The 18,763-nt window shown below is 35.2% G+C and overlaps 1 protein-coding gene across 4 annotated transcripts in view; it reads right to left on the bottom strand.

Annotated features, from left to right (window-relative positions):
• Window positions 1-18,763, bottom strand: part of DPYD (dihydropyrimidine dehydrogenase) — a 913,720-nt gene that overhangs the window by 677,712 nt on the left and 217,245 nt on the right. The window lies entirely within an intron of this gene.

Below are 18,763 nucleotides of genomic sequence, written 5' to 3'. Positions count from 1 at the left end.
GTTTGTATATTTTGGGGATTAATCCCTTGTCAGTTGCTTCATTTGCAAATATTTTTTCCCATTCTGAGGGCTGTCTTTTCATTTAATTTATGGTTTCCTTTGCTGCACAAAAGCTTTTAAGTTAGATTAGATCTCATTTGTTTATTTTTGTTTTTATTTTCATTATTCTAGGAGATAGGTTACAAAAGATCTTGCCACAATTCATGTCAAAGGGCATTCTGCCTATGGTTTCCTCTAAGAGTTTTATAGTGCCCAGCCTTACATTTAAGTTTTTAATTGATTTTGAGTTTATTTTTGTGTATGGTGTTAGAGAGGGTTTTAGTTTCATTCTGTCACATGCAGCTGTTCAATTTTCCCAGCACCACTTATTACAGAAAATGTCTTTTCTCCATTATATATTTTTGTCTCCTCCTAGGTGACCATAGGCACATGGATTTCTCTTTGGGCTTTCTGTCCTGACCCATAGATATATATTTCTATTTTTGTGCCAGTACCATACTGTCTTGATTACTGTAGTTTTGTAGTTCAGTCTATGGACTTCCAAGGTGGTGCAGCAGTAAAGAATCTGACTGACAATGCAAGAAACACAAGATGCATAGGTTCGATCTCTGGGTCAACAAGATCCTCTGGAGGAAATGGCAACCCATTCCAGTATTCTTGCCTAGAAAATCCCAAGCACAGAGGAGCCTGGCAGGCTACAGTGAATGGAGTTGGAGAGAGTCAGACACAACTAAGCAACTGACACAGTAGTTTATACTCTGAAGTCAGGGAGCTTGATTCCTCCAGCTTTGTTTTTCTTTCTTAAGACTGTTTTGGCTACTTGAGGTCTTTTGTATTTCCACACAAATTGTATTTTTTTTTTTTTGCTGTAATTCTATGAGAAATACCCTTTGTAATTTGATAGGGACTGCACTGAATCTCGGAGAAGGCAATGGCACCCCACTCCAGTACTCTTGCCTGGAAAATCCCATGGATGGAGGAGCCTGGTAGGCTGCAGTCCATGGGGTCGCTAAGAGTCGGACGACTGAGCGACTTCACTTTCACTTTTCCCTTTCATGCACTGGAGAAGGAAACGGCAACCCACTCCAGTGTTCTTGCCTGGAGAATCCCAGGGACGGCGGAGCCTGGTGGGCTGCCGTCTATGGGGTCGCACGGAGTCGTACACGACTGACGCGACTCAGCAGCAGCAGCACTGAATCTGTAGATTGCTTTGGGTAGTAGAGTCATTTTCACAATATTGATTCCTCCAATCCAAGAGCATGGTATATCTCTCCACCTGTTTGTGTTGTCCTTGGTTTCTTTCGTCAATATCTTACAGTTTCTGAGTTCGTGTCTTTTGACTCCTTAGGTAGGCTTATTACTAGATATTCTTTTTGTTGCAGTGGCAAATTATATTATTTCCTTAATTTCTTTCTGAACTTTTGTGGTTAGTGTATAGAAAAGCAAGAGATTTCTGTGTATTAATTTTGTGTACTGAAACATTACTAAATTCACTGATGAGCTCTAGTAGTTTTCTGGTAGCATCTTTAGGGTTTAGAGTTTTCTACATATAGTGTCATTCTGTTATTTACAAACAGTGACAGTTTTACCTATTTTTTACTTCGGATTCTTTTAATTCTTTCTCTTTTATGACGGCCATGGCCAGGACTTCCAAAACTATGTTCAATAAAAGAGGTGAGAGTGGAAATGCTTCCCTTGTTCCCGATCTTACAGAAAATGCTTTCAGTTATTCACCATTGAGAATGCTGTTTGCTATGGCATTATCATAGATGGCTTTTATTTTGTTGAGGTAAGTTCCCTCTATGTGCAATTTCTGGAGATTTTTAATTGTAAATGGATGTTGACTTTTGTCAAAAGCTTTTTCTGCATTGATTTAGACAATCATATGGTTTTTATTCTCAGTTTGTTAATATGATGTATCACATTGATTTGTATAGAATGAAAATTTCTTGCATCTCTGGGATAAATCCTACTCGATCATGGTGTATGACCCTTTAAAAGTGTTGCTGAATTCTTTTTGTTAGCATTCTGTTGAGGATATTTTGTGTCTATGTTCATCAATGATATTGGTCTATAATTATCTTTTTGTGTGTGATATCTTTGGTTTTGGTATCAGGGTGATAGTAGCCTCAAAGAATGAGCTTGGGAGTACTCCTTTCAGTTCAGTTCAGTTCAGTTGCTCAGTCGTGTCTGACTCTTTGCGACCCCATGAATGGCATAACAGGGTGTCATCTGCATATTTGAGGTTATTGATATTTCTCCCGGCATTCTTGATTCCAGCTTCTGCTTCATCCAGGCTGGCATCTCACATGATGTACTCTGCATAAAAGTTAAATAAGCAGTTCCGTTCAGTTGCTCATTTGTGTGACTCTTTGCGACCCCATGAATCACAGTACGCCAGGCCTCCCTGTACCTCACCAACTCCCTGAGTTTACCCAAATTCACGTCCATTGAGTCGGTGATGCCATCCAACCATCTCATCCTCTGTCGTCCCCTTCTCCTCCTGCCCCCAATCCTTCCCAGCATCAGGGTTTTCCCAATGAGTCAATTCTTTGCATGAGGTGGCCAAAGTATTAGAGTTTCAGCATCAACATCAGACCTTCCAATGAACACCCAAGACTGATCTCCTTCAGGATGGATGATTGGATCTCCTTGCAGTCCCAGGGACTCTCAAGAGTCTTCTCCAACATCACAGTTCAAAAGCATCAATTCTTCTGTGCTCACCTTTCTTCACCATCCAACTCTCACATCCATACATGACCGCTGGAAAAACCATAGCCTTGACTAGATGGACTTTTGTTGGCAAAGTAATGTCTCTGCTTTTAAATATGCTATCTATATTGGTCATAACCTTCCTTCCAAGGAGTAAGCGTCCTCTAATTTCATGGCTGCAATCACCATCTGCAGTGATTTTGGAGCCCAGAAAAATAAATTCAGCCACTATTTCCACTGTTTCCCCATCTATTTGCCATGAAGCAATGGGACTGGATGCCATGATCTTAGTTTTCTGAACGTTGAGCTTTAAGCCAACCTTTTCACTCTTCTCTTTCACTTTCATCAAGAGGCTCTTTAGTTCTTCATTTTCTGTCATAAGGGTGGTGTCATCTGCATATCTGAGGTTATTGATATTTCCCCTGGCAATCTTGATTCCAGCTTGTGCTTCTTCCAGCCCAGCATTTCTCATGATGTACTCTGCATATAAGTTAAATAAGCAGGGTGACAGTATACAGCTTTGACGTACTCCTTTTCCTATTTGGAACCAGTCTGTTGTTCCATGTCCAGTTCTAACTGTTGCTTCCTGACCTGCATACAGGTTTCTCAAAAGACAGGTCAGATGGTCTGGTATTCCCATCTCTTTCAGAATTTTAGGAAGCTATAAAATTCTTAAAAAGTAATAAGTATATTGAACATTTCTTAAATAAAAAATCACCAAGAAAAATTTTTTAAAAGGGAAATATTCAGGGAGGGAGAAGGTGAGGGTGGGACGTCCTGGGAGAATAGCATTGAAACATGTATATTATCATATGTGAAACAGAACACCATTCCATGTTCGATGCATGAGACAAATGCTCAGGGCTGGGGCAATGGGATGACCCAGAGGGATGGGATGGGAAGGAAGGTGGGAGGGGGGGTTCAGGATAGGGAACACATGTAAACCCATGGCTGATTCATGTCAATGTATGGCAAAAACGACTACAATATTGTAAAGTAATTAGCCCCCAACTAAAATAAATAAATTTATTTAAAAAAAAAAAAAGAACTTCACGATCTATATCAATTATTTCTCTCGTAGTAAGTGGGAAGATTTCTTGAGCCCTCCTTCGAAATAAGAGTTCTGACTCTTATTCTGTGAGCTCTTAAACCTTTCTGAGCTCTTAAACCTTTCTAATAGTAAAGGCTATAAAATTTAAATTTAGAAGGGTACTTTAAAGACAACCCAGAAGTCTCCTTCTTGAAAATACACAACCACTTCACTAGTTTCTCCATGTTATTCAATCAGTCACAAGTATATTAGTCTTCTATTGCGTGAAAGAAAAAAAAATGTACAAGGAAGGATATATTGGGGGGATAAAAAATAAATATCTGATCTTTTGTGCACAGATTTATTTTATACATACCGGATGACAGCTTTTACCCTTCTTTAACAAAAATCTAGGGACAAAATGATGCTTGATATATTTACTGCTTCTATATCAACACAAAAGAATACGCACTGAATGCTGTCCAGTCCATTAGCTTACCGAGGATCTTGCTGGTGCTGAATTTTCTATTACTCATTGGGGTTTTTAAAGTATAATTTAAGGTACCACATGTGCAATTTATGTGAGTTAATTTTAAGAAAACTTTAAGTTTTATTCTTTTTTATTTTAAAATTATTGCTTGAAACCTCATTAGTGTCATCCCTTTACAGTTTAATGATTTTTAAAGTCAGTATCAAGAAACACAAGAAACCCACAAGCTAGCTATTCTCTCATATGGTATAACTATTTTAACAAATAGTTCTATCATATTCAGGCCTTCATGTCACTACAGCATTATCAATACAGCTGGTGGATTTATTTTAAAGTGTTCTTCCTTCTTCCAATGAGTGTTTTCACAGATGGAAGCATCCTTCCAAGATAAACTCCAATCTGTTGCATTTAAAAAATACTTGGGCTAAACTTCAATAAGTTTGCATGTGTGAGAAGGGTGAATTAACATTGCTTGTATTTCTGGATGGAGCTATATAATGGTGAATGTAATGATGTACATTAGTTGAATAGAAAATATATCTAGTTGCTGCTTCTAAGTCGCTTCAGTCGTGTCCGACTCTATGCAACCCCATAGACGGCAGCCCACCAGGCTCCGCCGTCCCTGGGATTTTCCAGGTAAGAATACTGGAGTGGGTTGCCATTTCCTTCTCCAGTGCATGAAAGAGAAAAGTGAAAGCGAATTTGCTCAGTCGTGTCCAACTCTTAGTGACCCCATGGACTGTAGCCTACCAGGCTCCTCCGTCCATGGGATTTTCCAGGTAAGAGTACTGAGGTGGGTAGTACATACAAAAAGAATAGGCAAAAGGACATCTCTGCCAGTCACCATCCCTCAATAAACAATTTATGGATCTTCATGTATTTGGTAAAGGAGAGGTGGGAATAAATTATGAACAGAATACACGAAACCTCCTGCCCTCATATTACTCACATTCTTGTGAAGACAAATGAGGATGGAAGAATAAATTTGGCTGCTTTTTTCTGACAATCCTTCGTTGTAACATATACACTAAATTTTAGAAGATTTTTACAAGAGTAGACCAGAACTATGAATTTATTTTGGTCTCACTTAAGGAAATTTAAAAAAAAAATATTCTTGTAGAAAATAAAGTTTTTATCTGACCTTGAGATGGTTAACTATAAAACACATACTCAAGTACACACACACACACACACACACACACACACACACAGAGGCTTCAGAGCCATACGCTCCTGAATTTGAATCATGTTTAAACTATATGACTGGAGGAAAATGTATTATCTCTTAGCACAGGTTTCATCACTTAAAAAATACAGATCAAAATTCCTTCTTAATTAGTCATATTTATGTTAAATATTTTTAAAATGCTTGAGACAGATAAGATGCCTAGTACATTAGGAAGCACAGGATAGATTTAATAAATTTAGGTCCCCACCCCTTCCCCTAGGCTTCTTACCCCAAAAAAGTTTCTTAAAATGTTAATTCTAAGAGTTTAAGATTTTAATATTTATTAAAGAAAACTCATGTTAGGAAGTAGATTAAGAAAGACGGCAAATAAGAGCAAAAAGTACAGAAAGAAAAACTACCACAATCTACTAAGTCATGAAAAAGAAATGGCAGAGAAACATGCAAGTAAAGGCCTAATAATTTATGTACGCTGTATAAATGCAAAAATCTCATTTCTAGTTCTCCAATTTTCTGCACCGTACCCACCTATCTCTGTTTAATTGACTTGAGAATGTATAATTTTCCCTGAGTTAATTAATATAACTTAGTGTGCATGTGTGCATGTACTCAATTCACCAATCATCAAGTATTTATGAGCAGCTACTCTGTGAGAGGCCCTTTGGTAAGCACTAGATATGCATGAAGAAGCGGTGCTTTTGCCTCTCGATTGTTCTGGTTAAACAGAATACAATTTTCATCCATACCAATATCCATCTTGTTCATACCGTATATCATTGCTCAAATAACATTTTCTTTAAAAAACTTTATGTTTTTCACCATTTTCCAACTGGACACATAATGCCACAATATCCTCTCTTTGTACTACACTTTTTTGGTCATTGTATTTGTTAATATAAATTTACGATAACTGTATATTTTTCTGATGTGTCTTCTATTAGCCTTTAAAAATTTCTGAAGGTCAGAGACCATATCTAATCTATACTCTTTAACTCTAAGCAAGCAGTAGAATATACTACTAGAAACTTAATTGATTAGCATTTATCTTTTAATATCAAAATAAACATTTTATAAAATTCAAATGGTTAGACAGCATCACAGACTCAAAGGACGTGAATTTGAGTGAACTTCAGGAGACAGTGGAAGGCAGAGGAGCCTGGAGTGTTGCAGTCCATGCTGTCGCAAAGAGTCCAACACGACTTAGTGAATGAACAATAACAACAACTTTATAGTTTTGCATTACCAATTTAAAGTAAGTAATGTGAATATCTGTTGTGAATACTAAAACGCCCATTTTATCTAGAGAAAATAACAAAATTTTCAATAGATTTTCCAAGAAATTTACAGAAGTATAATTTTTTATTCTTAAGAGAGATATGACAAAACACAGAAATAAACAACAGAATACAAGGTTATTTCATTTAGAGTGCTATGGTTCACATATAATGAAAATGAAATGAAAAGTGATGCTCAGAGAAGATAGGTGATTTTCCTAAGATCACACAGCTGACAGGTGAATTGAAAGTCGCTCAGTCATGTCCAACTCTGCAATCCCATGGGACTGTAGCCCACGAGGCTCCACAGTCCATGGAATGATCCAGGCCAGAATATTGGAGTGGTTGCCATTTCCTACTCTGGGGGATCTTCCCAACCCAGGGGTCGAACCCACTTCTCTTGCATCTCCTATACGGCAGGCAGATTCTTTACCAGTAGCACCACCTGGGAAGCCCCCCCATATAAGTTACCATAATTCATGATATAATGACTTCAACAGGATAGAATGCCTTTCTACATAGAAACTTCTATGCCAATACAGAAACATATATGGTAGAGTCAAGATCATAATGTTAGAATGATCATTAAAGCTAAGAAAAATACACAAAAGTAGAAATCTAGAAGTATCATTTATAAATACTGCATAACTTGCAAGCAAAGAAAAGTCTTAATTTGAGAAATTATTGAAGGTGAAGTAAAATTAATATTGATAGAATTGCCTATTGGTATACTATATAAAACGTTAAGAGATTTTTCTCTAACTTGATATTATAAATTTCATCTTTCACCGAGATTGTTTTTTCTTACAACCCAACTAAACTGTACATCCTTTTAAAGGTAACCAGAAATATAGATTAAATCTGATTTTTTTTTTACTGGAACAAAAATATAACACAAATTCTATACTAAAAGGGCATTTGTTGCCCAACGTCAGAAATAGAAAATTAGTATCTGGATGTATTGATGCACTTCATATATCTCCCTCTTCTGAAAGATGTTATACTAAAAACAAAGCTCTATCACATGTGCTACTGCCTACTCAGTAAACTATTGAGAATTATTTCATTTTTGATATAATTTAAATATACTGGTAATCAATATTTGGCTACAAAGAAAAAACTGGAAATTCTATTGTTTCTTTGTTCTTTAAAAATCATTTGTTACTAAAGGGGAACACATATACACCCATGGTGAATTCATGTCAATGTATGGCAAAACAAATACAATATTTTAAAGATAAAAAAATAGATAAATAAACTAATAAAAAAATTCCAAGACAAAAAAAAAATTAAAAAATCATTTGTTATTAAGAAGGGCAAAAAAATACCAGTCAATCAAATGATTGGCCAATTTTTAAGAAGAAGTTTATATTTTCAATAACATGTATAAGTAACAGCAAAATTAAGAAAAAAACTGAAAGGTAAGAAAGAGATCAAATTACCTCACTCCAAATAATCTTACCTTAAACAAGATTTAAAAAACAAACTCAGAAATTGTTGCTGAACTTCATTATATATATATATATAAAATAACTTAAGACAGAATTATTAATTATAATAGTAGAGCTAGACTACAATTTAGCACTCCTATTTATTTCTATTCAAACAAAATAAAGTAAGAGTCTTTTATGAAGGCTTGCTCTTCACAGACAGAAATGAGATTTCTTAATCAACTGGGTGTTTTGCTGTCTAATATAGTGTGTTATTATATATCGCTCATAAAACCACCAGTCAGCTACAATCTGCACAGAGGATACAAACACAGTTTTCAGAAAGTCTCCATTCAAAGTGCATTAATTTAAGCTCATATGAATTTCAAAATTATAATTAGTTTTGTTTATAATCAGGGCTTTGCTGATAGCTCAGATGGTAAAGAATCCACCTGCAATGCAGGAGACACTAGTTTGATTCCTGGGTCAGGAAGATCTGCTGAAGAAGGGGTAGGCTATCCACTCCAGTGTTCCTGAGCTTCCCCTGTGACTCAGCTGGTAAAGAATCTGCCTGCAATGCAGGAGACCCGGGTTCGATTCCTCGGTTGGGAAGATGCCTGGAGAAAAAAAGGCTACCCACTCCAGTATTATGACCTGGAGGATTCCATGGGCTGTATAGTCCATGGGGTCACAAAGAGTTGGACACAACTGAGTAACTTTCACTTGTTTACAATTATTTACTTAAAATTCTTTAATTTATCAAATAGTTGTCTAAAGATGCAACTCAAATTTCCTTAAAATGAAGTTTATTGTATTATATATTCTGCCACTATTTAAGATTTAATAGTACTTAGAATGGAAAACAATAGAATGGGAAAGACTACAGATCTCTTCAAGAAAATTAGAGACACCAAGGGAACATTTCATGCAAAGATGGGTTCACTAAAGGACAGAAATGGTATGGACCTAACAAAAGTAGAAGATACTAAGAAGAGGTGGCAAGAATACACAGAAGAACTGTGCAAAAAAGATCTTCATGACCCAGATAATCATGTTGGTTTGATCACACATCTAGAGCCAGACATCCTGGAATGTGAAGTCAAGTGGGCCTTAGGAAGCATCAGCCTGAACAAACTAGTGCAGGTGACGGAATTCCAGTTGAGCTATTTCAAATCCTAAATGATGATGCTGTGAAAGTGCTGCACTCAATATGTCAGCAAATTGGGAAAACTCAGCAGTGGCCACAGGACTGGAAAGGGTCAGTTTTCATTCCAACTCCAAAGAAGGGCAATGACAAAGAATGCTCAAACTACCACACAATTGCATTCATTTCACTCTTGAGAGTCCCTTGGGCTGCAAGGAGATCCAACCAGTCCATCCTAAAGGAGATCAGTCCTGGGTGTTCATTGCAAGGACTGATGTTGAAGCTGAAACTCCAATACTTTGGCCACCTGATGTGAAGAGTTGACTCATTCTAAAAGACCCTGATGCTGGGATTGAGGGCAGGAGGAGAAGGGGATGACAGAGGATGAGATGGTTGGATGGCATCACCGACTCAATGGACATGAGTTTTGGTGAACTCCAGGAGTTGGTGATGGACAGGGAGGCCTGGCGTTCTTCGGTTCACAGGGTTGCAAAGAGTCAGACCCGACTGAGCTACTGAACTGAACTGAACTGAACTGAGTACTTAGATAACTGTCATGATGGAAAAAATGTTACTTATTTAGCACTTCATATTTTAATAATGATTTATAAGTACTTTTTTCATATAAATAGTGCAGTGTGATGCAAACAAAAGCACACTGGACAAGAACTCAGGAAAATATTGTTACACTATCAAGTGGTTATGTGATCTGGGATAAACCATTTAACTTTTTTGGATTTCATATTTATTTTCCACATAATGAAATGGTTAGTCAGGTTAAAATTCCATTTGTATAGGTAAAGAATGTACCTGCAATGTGGGAGACCCTGATTCAATCCTTGTATGGGGAAGATCCCCTGGAGAAGGGAATGGACAACCCACTCCAGTATTCTTGCCTGGAGAATCCCCACGCACAGAGGAACCTGGCGGGCTACAGTCCATGGGGTCGCAAAGAGTCGGGCACAACTGAGCAACTAAGCACAGCATAAACAATGTAATATCCTCTCTCTTTTCCACCAGCACATTAGAAAAGAGAGGACATTTTGAAAATATTACAGCCCTTGGTAATTTAGCACTTAGTAAACTCTTCTCAAAACTGAGAAGTTACAAATTAAAATTCAAGGCTGAATTCTAGAAAATTGAGTTAATGTTACCAGCTGATAAGTGAATGAGATAAGATAAGCATAAATTTGCATTACTAAATTTAAATTAATACATTACACCACAGTCTAGACACAGGGTTTCCTAGGTGGAGCTAGTCATAAAGAACCCGCCTGCTGATGCAGGAAATTGCCTGCTGATGCAAGAAACGTGGATTCCATCCCTGTATGGGGAAAATCCCCTGCAGGAGAACATAGCAACCCACTCCAGTATTCCTACCTGGAGAATTCCATGGACAGAGGAGGCTAGCAGGTATAGCCCATGGGGTCACAAAGAGTTGGACACAACAGAAGCAACCTAGCATGCATGCATAGTTCAGACACAGCATTCAATAATTACTCTGTAGAGCTTCATTTCATTTCATGAAACTAGTTTTACATGTTGAGAAAAGTTAGGATATTCTGAAAATAAATATACTATCAGGGGAATAGCCTTTATCAATGGTAAGATATATTACACAGCATAGTATAAAATATCTTGGTCCTGTCAAAGATATATAGATTGACAGGACAAATAGAGGGCTTGAAATAGACCTAAATAAATATAGAATTAAGTATATGATAGATGTGGCATTTCAGAATAGAGGGAAAATATATTTTTCAATAAACAGATTTGGAACTATTAGTTATTTAGGGGAAAAAAAAAAGCTGAATATTTTTCTCATTTTTTTGTACCAAAATAAAAACTAAGAATAAATCCTATACATGTTACTCTGTAACCCATTAGCTTTATTTTACTATAGAATTTTAATCTATTATTTTTTTAAAAATATACATGCTTACTGAGGATGTAAAATAACATGGCCATTTTTAGGAAAAATGTTAATAACCTCTTTACCCCTCCTCAACCTCAATCAACTGAGGAATCTTATGTTTACCTCCTTCTATGCCATGTTTAGCTTATATGTAAATCAGAAATTTTTAAAGATAGTGTTATGCTATTCATACTAGTATGCAACTCACTTTCATCATTTAATAGAAATATCCTTTTAGATCAACAAATATAATAATAATGCAGAGCCACATAACATTCTATAATACAAAAACAAGTTAATAGATTAAACACTTTTCTTAATGTTGGGCACTATTGTCTCAAGTTTTTGCTACTTCAAATAATGCTGTAATAAATACTACTGTACATATTCCATTACATGGTCATACTTTTATTTCTCTAAGAAGAACAGATAGCAAAGCATTGCTAGCACAACTGTATAAATATTTGAAATTTTCAAATATATTATTACTACTGTATGAGATTTCTTGCTTCCTTTCTGCTAAATAGCAAAGGAGTCTATTTAATTTTTTAACTTTAAAAATATTATGAGAGAAAACTGATATCCCACCCTTTTATTTACATATTTCTGGCTAATATGGAAGTAGGACATCTCTAGTATGTCCATTAATCATTTGCATGACCTCTTTTTTAATGTTTATGAGAAACTGCCCATGTAAGGTTGGGTTATTTTTCTCATTTAAATTTTTAGGAACTCTGATTTAATAGAAGTTACCCCTTAACCTAAACATGCAGAACAACAAAAAAAAAATGTTCACTTGGTTTCAAATTTGGTTTGATTTTATTTTAAAATACATTTTAAAATGTGTGTAGTAAAATTTTTTCTCACATAGTTCACAGATTGAAAATTATCCTTAAACCTTTTCCTTTTTATATTTAAAATTTAGTACACCTAAAATTTATCTTAGATGGCTTGATGAAGTGTTCTAAAGGTAAAGATAAAATTATACCAGGACCACTTTTCAAAGAAATCATCATTTTCCACTGAATTAAAATATCCTCTTCATTATATACTGTGTTCTCTTATTTACTTGGTTCCACTTACAGACTTTCATCTGTTTCAGAAATGTGTATTCCTGTACCAATTCTATACTTGACTACAGTAGCTGTACAGTGAGTTTCAATATCTGATATGGCAAATCTTTTTCTCTTATTTTTCAACAGTCTATTTCTTTGATATGCCTTCTTGATTACCATACAGAATTTACCAATAAAAATATAGGTTTCAATCATTCTAGACTACCCACTAGATCTTAAATATTTATAGGCACTTTTTCACATGTATTGAGAAGTAGCTACCTACTGTGACTCTTCTAATTTATAAAGTTTAAATAATAGGTAAAGTATATATTTTTTAAGTTATTGTGAATGCATCCATGAACTTTCATGTTCAGGGACAGAAAATGACAAGATGTAAGCAAAGAAATAAGTGGAACAACCTTAAAGCCATTTGCTAAACCAGGTAAGAAAAAGCCTTTAATTTTCAGGGCCTTTGAGAACACAGAAAATATATATTCCTTTTCTAAATAAACATCTTTATTACAGTACTTATTTTTTTAACTATGGTTGCTCATTTTCTTTGAGGCTTTATCTGCAAAAATTTTATAAGGACTGCAATAAAGACAAGCATTGAAATATGTATATTACTATATGTAAAATAGATGACCAGTGCAAGTTCCATGCATGAAGCAGGGCACTCAAAGCTGGTGCTCTGGGACAACCCAGAGGGATGGGGTGGGGAGGGAGGTGGGAGGGTGATTCAGAATGGGGGGGATACATGTACACCCATAGCTGATTCATGTCAATGTATGGCAAAAACCATCACAATACTGTAAAGTAATTAGCCTCCAAAATGAAAAAAATAATAATAATAATTTTAAAAATTAAACATAAAAGTAAACAAAACACTATGTCTGGACCCACTAGATATCATAGGCAATATAATTATGCTCACAAATATTTTGGATAGTGGGATTCTCAAAAATACAAAAGTAAGTAATTTCATCTATTTTAAGAAATTATAAGTAGACTTGAAAAATAAATAAAAAGCTAACAGACTTTTCAAATGTAAAAAAGAACTCCTAGAAATGAAAGATAAAATTGTAACTCAAAACTCATCAATTTTAACAACATATTTGAAACTGGTGAAGAAGGTTTTAGTAAACTTGAGAGTAGAATTTAAGGAAATGATTTAATATGTAACCTGCAAAAAACAAAGAAACGGAAGTTCAAAAAATAAGTTGAGTTATAGACAATAAAATAAGAATATTTAACATATACCTAGTGAAAACTCCATAAAATGAAGTAAAGACAATGAAATAGTCCCCCAAATGATGAAAGATATCAATCCACAGATTTAAGAGTCATAATGTTACTGCTAAGTCACTTCAGTCGTGTCCGACTCTGTGCGACCCCATAGACGGCAGCTCACCAGGCTCCCCCGTCCGTGGGATTCTTCAGGCAAGAACACTGGAGTGGGTTGCCATTTCCTTCTCCAGAGCATGAAAGGGAAAAGTGAAAGTGAAGTCGCTCAGTCGTGTCTGACTCTTCGCGACCCCATGGACTACAACCTTCCAGGCTCCTCCGTCCATGGGGTTTCCCAGGCAAGAGTACTGGAGTGGGGTGCCATTGTCAAAAGCAAAATAAATAAACTAAATCCAGATTGATATAAATAACTGTAACACTGTTGAACACTAAAGGTTAAAAGGTCTTTAAATGAGCCACCCTCCAAAGACATTATTCTCAAGTTAGCAATAACTAGGCTGCTGGTGAGATTCAAATAGCATGCATGACATAAGACACTAAAGTTATACTGTCTGAGAGGTGTAAAAAATAACTGCAAATCCTTTACTCTATGCACAAAGTATTTTATGAGAGTTAAGAAATGTATGAACAGTTTCAGAAACAAAAAGAGTTGGTCAACAGCATATCCTTACCAAAAAAGATTTAAAGAACTGATATTTATTCTAAGCAAAAGTAAACTGCTTTCTCATGGAAATCTCAACAAGGGGGAAAAAAAACTGAAGAAAACTGCCAACAATTTGAATAAAACTAATCCAAAACTGGATTAATAAGTATACAATAATTAGCATACAATAATAAAGCATACAATTTTATTCATCAAGTTTTAAAAAGATAGTATTATTGTTAATTAGACGAGGAAGAGCTAATTATGATTGCAGTAACTTAGTCTATGTCACAAGACCCACTCAGACTGGGTCCTGGAATGACACAGACCCATAATATTTAGCTGTTATAAAATTTAGAAAAAAAATACATATTTTACATTTAAAAATTGGCATCATGACTGTAAGGGCAACTGACACACAAGTTCAGAACTATTTACCGTAAACCAAATGGCAGATTGAACTCTGAAGGATAATGACTTGTTAGTTCTCTAGGAGCATCACATAAAGTTTTTAAAAGCTGCGTTCCCTTGAACACCATTTTACAGCAGGTAGGTAAGTTTCTGCCAGTCTTCTTGGGATGGACAGAGGTGCTCCAAGTACCATCTGGCAATAAAAGTGTGGGATGTACCCTTGTGTATCAAAGGAAATCTGAAATCTCAATTATCACATTTTGTTTTATATATCTAAAATATTCATTTTTTAAATTACTGATTACTAAATTATTGACTTCCTAATACTTTTTTCATTTACTTACTTCTCTGTCATAAAAATGGAGGGTGCCTAATTGGCTTTACTTTATAGGCAATGGGGAGCCACTGAAGTTTTTTGAACAAGGGTACAATATAATTAAAGCTATGATTTTAGAAAATTATTCTGAAAATGATCAATATTTTATTTGATAATGGTATAAACAATTGGCCATTGAAACTGAAAAGCAAACCCTAAAGTAGAGTTCAGTTCAGTTGCTCAGTCGTGTCCAACTCTTTGCGACCCCATGAATTGCAGCACGCCAGGCCTCTCTGTCCATCACCAATTCCTGGAGTCTACCCAAACACATGTCCATCGAGTCAGTGATGCCATCCAACCATCTCATCCTCTGTCGTGCCCTTCTCCTCCCGCCCCCAATCCTACCCAGCATTAGGGTCTTTTCCAATGAGTCAACCCTTCTCATGAGGTGGCCAAAGTATTGGAGTTTCAGCTTCAACATCAGACCTTCCAATGAACACCCAGGATTGATCTCTTTTAGGATGGATTGATTGGATCTCCTTGCAGTCCAAGGAACTCTCAAGAGTCTTCTCCAACACCACAGTTCAAAAGCATCAATTCTGCGGCACTCAGCTTTCTTCACCGTCCAACTCTCACATCCATACATGACCACTGGAAAAACCATAGCCTTGACTAGACGGACTTTTGTTGGCAAAGTAATGTCTCTGCTTTTAAACATGCTATCTAGGTTGGCCATAACCTTCCTTCCAAGGAGTAAGCGTCTTTTAATTTCATGGCTTCAGTCACCATCAGCAGTGATTCTGGAGCCCAAAAAAATAAAGTCTGACACTGTTTCCACTGTTTCCCCATCTATTTGCCATGAAGTGATGGGACCAGATGCCATGATCTTAGTAGGATGGACTAAATCTACTGATTGCACTTTTGCTTTGTAATATTTGTGCATGCATGTGCATATATACATACACACATACATCAAGAAAACATTTTTAAATAAAACTATTGTCATCAATAATATTTATCAATAAATAATTCTGGTAAAATTGTGCTGCTCCTCTGATTTCGAGTTACTTTCAAAAGGAATCTATGATAAGAGCCTTTAATGTGACACTGAGTCAGTTTTTTTTTAATGTATATTATTAAATGTATTTGCTGCTGCTAAGTCACTTCAGTCATGTCCGACTCTGTGTGACCCCATAGACGGCAGCCCACCAGTCCCTGGGATTCTCCAGGCAAGAACACTGGAGTGGGTTGCCATTTCCTTCTCCAACGCATGAAAGTGAAAAGTGAAAGTGAAGTTGCTCATTTATCTAGCTATAAAAGCCACAAAATCTATATAGATTCTGTAAAATCTATACATATTGTATACAAAATATAAACAGATTCTGTAAAATATACAAGTCTGTGGAGAAGCCATTGTTTTACAACTTAGTGTAAAATTTTGAAAGATAAAATAAATATTTTTTATTAGAAAAGAAAGCATTGTGTAACTAAGGAACATTTTTTTTAAGTCAGTTTTTCACTACATTTATAGATTTACCTTATGAATTCTTACACAATGTAGTGGGGTTTTTTTTTTCAAAAGAAAACTATCAAAAAATATAACCCTTAGTTACAGTTTGATGAATCTGAAACATGTACTTTCCATTGAGAGATACAATTGCAAAGAACAACCTGCATGAAACAGAGAAAAACTGACCAAGGAGGTACAATACAATTAAGTGTACCTTTAGAAACTAGAGCTGTAATCCAGTTTGTAAAAAAAATAAAGAATGGAAGTATTGGTCTAAACTCCACTGAATCACAGAAACCTAACACAATACAACACAAGTGACATGCTTTTCTCAAAAAGGCTCAAGGCTCATTGAGTCTGGCGATTCAATTACCCTCTCAACCTGGAAAGAACCCCCCTCCTGAGTTGAGGTCCACTGGTAGAACAATGTGGGACAGACTACATAGTACACAGCTGGTAAATATCTTAAAAGCTGCAGGCTTTAAAGTACAAGAATCTCTTACCTTTGATGATTGCTACAATGATTCTTCAACAAAATACTACTTACAATAAAGTTCCTTAAATGTCTGGCATAAGATTACATTTTCAATTAAATACCTCCAAATATCTTCTCTTCATATGGAAATTTGTTTAAATAAATACCAAAGTGCAATGCTTCATCAGGTAGTAAGAAATATGAACAAACTAATGAAACAACATTATCCTAAAATAGAGATGATTGTGATCTTACTTAGACATTTTATAAGTTTTTCAAAGAATATCATTATTCCCATTTTGTCTTTATTTTCATATAAAATTTTGTAGAGCTTGAATGATTGTGCTATACGCTAATTAGAATCACAAAATCACTACTAAATTATAGATTCTCTAGAGAAAATTTAGCTAGCATGGATCACAATTCTATTGCCTCATGCTTAAAGCCAGGAGTATAACCTTAGATATAATTTTAGCCAAAACTCTTTCTACTTCAAATTTTGGACATTTTATTTTATTCTTTTTCTCACGAGATTTCATATATATGCTTCACATAAATTATTTATTTTCATATATAAGTCAGAGATTCTGTGATGATAAATGTTTAGGATATTTCAGTTAATAAATGAGATCTCTTTTCAGATTTTATTTTCTTAATTACAAAACAAATACAGAGCATTAGTGATTTCCTACTATGTATAGAATTAAGTCTCAAATATTGAGCATAGAATTCAAACATTTTCACAACTTAATATCAATCTAACTGCCTTGTCTCTTTCCCATCACTCTTCTTTATGTAATCAAGGCTCCAATCTAGCCACACTGAATTTATTTTATTTCCCTACACATGCCATGTATAACCCACATTCTTGCTTTCTTCATATGCTGAATAATCTTCTTAAACTGAATGGTTTCAGCATTAATCACACTGAATTATCGGTAGGTTTTTGTGTTGTTTTATTTTTTTAATTTATCTGATTTTGCTCAGAGTTATAATTTCCAGAAGGCAAGGTCATAGCAGGGATCCTTTTTCACCTAGTATGTGTTACTGAGTTTGGTAGATAGTAGATGCTCAGTAAGTAACACCAGAAACAAAAATAGAAATCACTTATATAGTATTTGCCATATTGAATGAATAGAAAAAACAATAATTCCACATCAACAAAATATTTGTTGAATAATTGCAATATCAGAGATTTTCACATGAAAATATTATTCAGTTCACACCACCATCCTGTAAGACAGATGCTATGCTTCTGTCATAAATGAAAGTAAAGTGATAAGTCATTTTCCTTGGGTTCACAGGGGTTCAATGCAAAAATTCAACGTGGACTTCAAATCTGATCATGTAGATTAATACCACGTCCTATATCTAAGTAATAACCTTGAATTCTTTTGAAATCGTAAAGCTATATAAACTTATAATTTTTCTCCTACAACATTTTTAAATCACTGACATACTGAGAAATAATCTTTATATGTAAAAAGGTACCAGGTAGTTGAAAGAGCACCTACTGGATTTTAGCAGCATTTTAGCATATAAGTACTAAATCCTGTGAAAAGAAGCAATCTCTACATCCTTACGGGAAGATGCCTTCAGTTTTTGCTCAGTAGTTAAAGGATAGGATCCTTGGCTAAGAGCTCATAATGCTTCTTTCACAAACAAAAGATACTATTAATCATTTAATCAATCAACCATTCTCTTGTTTACTAAAAACTGGGCTTAGCCTTACATTGATTTAAAAAAACAACATAAAGATCAAAATTCCTTTTTTTTTTACTAATGTCCATAAAAGTCTATTTTCTATTTTTTAGCTGTTGTGGGGGTTTTGGGTAAAACGCTATCAGTCTCTATGAATTACTCCAAGTCTTAGACAAATTCCTTTGATTTGTTTCAGTGCCCTAGAGTTAATATTAAAGTACAT

The sequence above is a fragment of the Giraffa tippelskirchi genome, chromosome 5 (genome assembly GCF_054371585.1).
Source record: "Giraffa tippelskirchi isolate mGirTip1 chromosome 5, T2T-mGirTip1v1.2.pri, whole genome shotgun sequence".
Taxonomy (NCBI): domain Eukaryota; kingdom Metazoa; phylum Chordata; class Mammalia; order Artiodactyla; family Giraffidae; genus Giraffa; species Giraffa tippelskirchi.
The sequence above is the reverse complement of the archived record's forward strand: the minus strand, read 5'-3'. Positions and strand labels throughout refer to the sequence as shown.